We start from the raw sequence: 5,680 nt of genomic DNA, 5'->3' as shown, positions 1-5,680 counted from the left end.
TGATGCTCACACTTGTAGCTACTGCTCTTTTTCTCCTTGAGGGCTATCCTGCAGATCCCATGCCACTACCTAATTGGCTTCTCTTTAAGTGCCTTACTCAAGTGAGACCCACCTAGATCTTGGTCACCTGCACCTCTCTGAGCCTGTGCAGCTTTCTTGCAGGTTGAGAGCAGTAGAGGCCAATGCAATCAGTCAGTTCTCTTCCTGATAGGCAATTGCTACTTGGTTCTCCTGGATTCAATTGGTGTGTTCACCCACTCTCTGTCAGTTTTCCCAGAATTAAGGAAACATTCACATTATATAAAAAATAGAGGCTGTCTCCAACAGAAACACAGGTAAAACTCCCAGCACAGGCAACTCCCAGGACTCTTATTGTCTCTCTTGTAACAGTTTAGATGAGGAAAAAATATGCACACACATACAAAATATATTATCTTCTGCTTCTTCTGTTGACTTAGCACACAAATAAGCAGAGTCCCTTGTATGCTTTTTTTCTGCCTCTTCCTCTGATTCACATGGTAGAGAATCAGCCATAGGTTGAGATGGTTCTGTGTCAGACCCGAACTAGACACAAAGTTCCTTGTGAATACAGGGGAAATTCTACTCATGAGACAGATGTTGTCTTCAGTGAAATAAAATCTTTAGACGGTGCAAAAAAGTGTGCAAATAATAGAACAGACACTGTGCCTGGTAAGTTCAAATATGTGTCTCACATATTGGATGGCTATTCTTTTTCTGTTTCATCAGTTCTAAACTACTATGTCTCAGGTAGGAGAGGACTGTGGGAGAAGCCTGTACCTTCTCTCTACCTGCTTTCTGAGAGGAACTTACATTGTAGATGGTAAATTATGCAGAAAATGTTTTGCTTCTCAATTCACTTCCAAGTAAATGTGCTTGTTGGAAATGATTAGGAATGCATCTAGAATTCTCTAAATGGTTCACATAACCTTGTTTTTTAGTGCTGTTTTAACTTTTACAGTTATTATGAGAAGATGTTGGGATGAACACTAAAAATTTAAGGTCTCTGATATCTTGTCAGATATACTTTTTTAAAAAGTGCATTATACCCCTTCTAACTTACTATTAAACTTTCTAAAATTACATAGAAATATATAAAATACCTAAAATTAGCTCGCATGAAGAATTTTTATAAAATTCAAGGTTAAAGGGGATGGACTTGAGAATAAGAATTGGTAATACATCTACCTATCCATTCATCCATTACTAACGACCGAATATTTTTGCTCAAAACAGTTGACAGAAAGCAGAGAGGCAAATGTTTCATCTCTTCCTTTCTGGTTCATGCTGTGAACTCTGACACAGGGCCAAGAATTGACTTTGGGAACATCACGTAGCCATCTCTTTACTTTGAGTATCCTTCTCTGCTACATGTTTCTGTCCAACACATCCCAAAGCTTCACACAAGTAGTAAGAAAAGTTATGGTGAAATCAGGTCCAGGGAGATACTCATTGATAGACAGCATATGGGTGCTTTAATAAGAAAAGAGGTTATTATTGCTTTTTTGTTGTTGTTATTACTACTTTTATTCTGTGTGTGTGTGTGTGTGTGTGTGTGTGTGTGTGTGTGTGTGTGTGTGTGTGTGTGTGTGTGTGGTAGGGCCATGAAGGCCTTGGTATGCTTGTGGAGAGGTCAGAGAACAACTTTTTTTTTTTTTTGCAATGGAACCTGGACAACATTTATCAAACAAAGTAGGGAAAGTTCTCACTTTGCATTATAAAAAGGACAGCCAGATATATCAACTGTTACAGAAATTAAGTAAGACAGAATATTTCAAACTGTTTAAACCATTTTCTTAAAGAGACTTCCTCCACTGCCAGAGATCTTGAATAGCCTCCTGGTCAGTCATCCGGAAGCAATTCTTCACATAATTAATGAACTTGGCTTCCACTTTGGGAAGAGAACCACCTTTTTCTATACTTGCTTGCATTTTTGCCTTAATGTCTTCTACAGAACTAGGTCCTTTTGGGGTTTTAGGAGTTTTTTCCTGTTTTTTGAAGGACTCGACCTTTTGATCTTGGTGTTAACGGTTTTAAGTCTTTTCCATTTTGGTTTGATTTTTGTGCATTTTGGCTGGGGTATCTCGTACAGATTTCTTCACTGGAACTTTTTCTTCAGCTTCTTCATCATCAAAATCATCATCACCATCATCTTCATCATCCTCATCGTCCTCATCATCCTCCTCCTCATCTTCATCAATTTTTACTTTTTTCTGTGGAACCTTGCTACCACCTCCAGGAGCAGACGGCTTGCCAGACATACTTAAGAGTTTCACATCCTCCTCATCTTCATCTTCTGACTCGGCATCCTCCTCTACAGCTACTAGGTGCTGTCCACTAATGTGCACAGGCCCTGAACCACACTTCAACCGTAAGACCACAGGTGGTGTAATTTCAAAGCCCCCAAGGGAAACTGTTGGTTGTACAGACATTTTCAAAGTTGCCAGTGTTACTTTAATTGGACTGCCTTCATCGTTCATTGCTTCTGCCTCTACGATGTGTAATTCGTCTTTTGCTCCTGCCCCTAAACTAACCATTCTTAGTGACAACTGGTGTTCATTCTCATCATTATCCACCTTAAAGTGGTAATCTTTGTCAGCTTTTAGTTCACAACCAAAAAGGTAGTTCTGTGGCCTAAGAGGGCTCATGTCCATGTCCATCGAGTCTTCCATGAGGTGGTGGTGCGCACTTCGGTGTGAGAGAAGTCGGACGGAGGAAACTACCTGCTGCTCCTGAGAACAGACACGCAGGACAGAATCACGCCAGGGCCAGAGGACAACTTTTTAAAGCCGGTTCTCTCCTTCTACCTTTTCGTGGGTTCTGGAATTTCAACTTGAGTTGTCAGGCTTGAGCAGAAATTGCCTCTACCTGCTGAACTATCTTGCCAGTTTACAAAAGGGTGTTTATTTAACTCATAGTTTGGGATGCTCTATTGAGGGCCTCATGGCAGCCAGTGTCACAATGGCTAGAGGATAGGAAGAAAAGATCATATGGTCAGGCAGACCACTACGCTGGTTCAGAGCCATCTTGCTCTTTTTATAGCAGTCTGTTCTTGTAGGAAGTATTGAGCTCCTGTGCGAACTTCATTACTTCCTTCCCAAAGCTGTGCCTGAGTGACCTAGTCTCTGCCTCTCACAGACTCTGCTGCCTCCCAACAGTGCCACAGTGGGGACCAGGCAGCTAGCAATGAACCTGAAAGGATGTCCTAAAGCTACATCTAAACCTTAGCAGATGGATTTTTTTTTATATGCCTATGATTCACAATATCAGAGAACCAGCTGTAGGACTTACTGATACTCAAGCTTGGTGTCAGGGCTGAACTAAAAACAAATGCCTCTCACAAATGGACAGGAAGCTCTGCCCGCGAAACAGATCTGTTACTGAAGGCATAAAAATTGATTAAACCATTAAATGGACTATTTATGGAAAATCTTCAAGGTAGCATAAGGCTGGATTGAAGGCTTTAAATAAAAAAGAACATGTTTTGTTTCGTTTAAGATATCAAAAAGAAGAGGGAAGACCGAAAGACGAAGCTGAGGCAGAACACGGCATGCTGTAACGGAAGACAGCGGGCAAGAACAAGAATACCGGAAAATATGCCTGTGACTCAGTCTGGAACAGAGGCAAAGCATTAAAAGTGGACCTCTGAGGTGGGGAGCTAGCTGCTCAGAGCATCCTGTGCCGAGGGCAGAACAGCTTCTTCTGAGGAACGAAAATTCCAATGTTCCTTTGGCCAACAGAGAAGCTTGGTCTGATTAAAATTATTCATAAGTAACTACTTTGTGGAGTCTGATGAGCAGCCAGAGGAGCTGGGAGATTCTCTTTGCAGGGAAAACTGCTATGTATGCATGTTTGTTGACAACTTGTTTATGAAGTTCATAGGCAGAAATATTTTGGATGGGTCTCCATGTACAACACTGCTTTAGTTATCTGGCATCTGCACAGAATGATTCACTCTGGAGAACAATATGACTTTGGTGATTTAGAGCACTACCCATTTATGACTCTCTCCCCTGTCTCCTTTTAAAGACGCTAGCCTCCTGTATGGAAGACCCAGCTTTTTGAGGAACACAAATGCCTATACACTCTCCCACTACTTGTTTTAAAACAAAAAAAAAATTTTGGGATAGCAAAGAATCGAAGAATGATAAACTACAGAAATAAACTTTGGAGAAATGTGAAAGAATTGTTTACTAGGAGCTGGAGAGATGGCCTAGTGGTAAGAATGCCCAGGACTTGGTCCCATTCCCAGCATCCACAGGTTTCACAACCACGTGTAACTCCAGTTCTGGGAGATCTGATGGCCTCTAACATCCAGGGATACCTTCACGTGTGTGGTGCACAGAAATTCATGAAGAAACACACACATACACATGAAAACACACACACACACATACACACACCTTCTAAAATGTTTTATTAAAAATAATTGTCACTTACAGGATGGATTAAGATGAACACTTTCTATGTTTTGTGATATAAATTATGCTCTATGAAGTTAAGAAAGTCTAGCAACTATTTCAGTTACTTTGAGAGAACAAGCATATTCACAGGCACTGTACCAAGTGAGGTGTGGTCTGCTTTCTGCACACTGCAGTGATAAAGAATGAGCCATGGGAACTAGAGTGACGGCTCAGCAGTTAAGAGCACGTGCTACTCTTCCAGAAGACTTGAGTTTGCTTCCCAAGCACCCACGATGGTTAGTTCACAACTGCCTGTAACTCTAGTTCCAGAAGATCCAAGAAACCTTTTATGAACTTCGAAGGCACCGCCACACACATGGTGTACATAAACTCAAGCAGGCACATAAATAACAATTTTTGAAAAAAAAAGAATGAATTATGTATATACTACAGCTCAGCCACTGGAAATTCTATCAGAAATACTGTTTGAGGCAAATAAGTCTCGCTGTCCTATAGGATTAACCAGCCAACCTATGAGTTAATGACAACCAATGTGTTAGTGACAGAGTAATTTATTTTTATAAAAATAAAGCTAGCAGCATTTAAAAATTACAGCTGATTCAAGGCAGCAAAAAGGACAAGCTAATAACACCCTCCTACCCCTCCCAACTGGAAATTTACCACCTGTGTGCATGCATATCGGGCCTTGGTAGAGTCGGAGCTTTGGATAACAGTCATTTCTAAAAGAATGCTGATCAAGAACCTTTGAGAAAGTCAATGAGTTTATTGGTGTTAGTCTATGAATACCAAATTGAAATTCAATTAGGAAGCTACAAACAGAACATTGGGCGGTAAGACTACATAAAGTCATCAATCCGTTATCCACGGGAATTTACAAATGGACACTTAAAGAAGGATCCTAAGAGCTGTACTTCAAGAATCATTAAGCTAGAATGCCTTGTAGGAGGTTTAGAAGGGCTCATTGGCTTGTCAGTAGCATTGCTTGTTACCAACTTTTAAGACAGAGAAAACTTGACCCCCCCCCAAGGGAAATGACGTAGAATCATGTGAAACACAAGTTGAGCATTACTCCTCCAAAAACCAAATTTGAAAGAAACATTTTTAAAATGAAAATTATGCTGAAGATGTGCACTGATCATTTCTTTGCCTTTTAGCTAGATCATTCTCACATCCATTAAGTGGCCTTTGTCACCTCTATTCATGTCAGTTGTTGCAAAGCACTGCAATAAAATGATAGC

At 40.6% G+C, this 5,680-nt stretch overlaps 1 pseudogene; it reads right to left on the bottom strand.

Moving 5' to 3' along the window:
- Positions 1–1,687: 1,687 nt before the first annotated feature.
- LOC121143535 lies at positions 1,688–2,750 on the bottom strand (annotated as a pseudogene).
- Positions 2,751–5,680: the final 2,930 nt, after the last annotated feature.

The sequence above is a fragment of the Mesocricetus auratus genome, unplaced genomic scaffold (genome assembly GCF_017639785.1).
Source record: "Mesocricetus auratus isolate SY011 unplaced genomic scaffold, BCM_Maur_2.0 Super-Scaffold_100013, whole genome shotgun sequence".
Lineage (NCBI taxonomy): Eukaryota > Metazoa > Chordata > Mammalia > Rodentia > Cricetidae > Mesocricetus > Mesocricetus auratus.
Note: the sequence above shows the minus strand (reverse complement) of the source record. Positions and strands in the feature narration are given on the sequence as shown.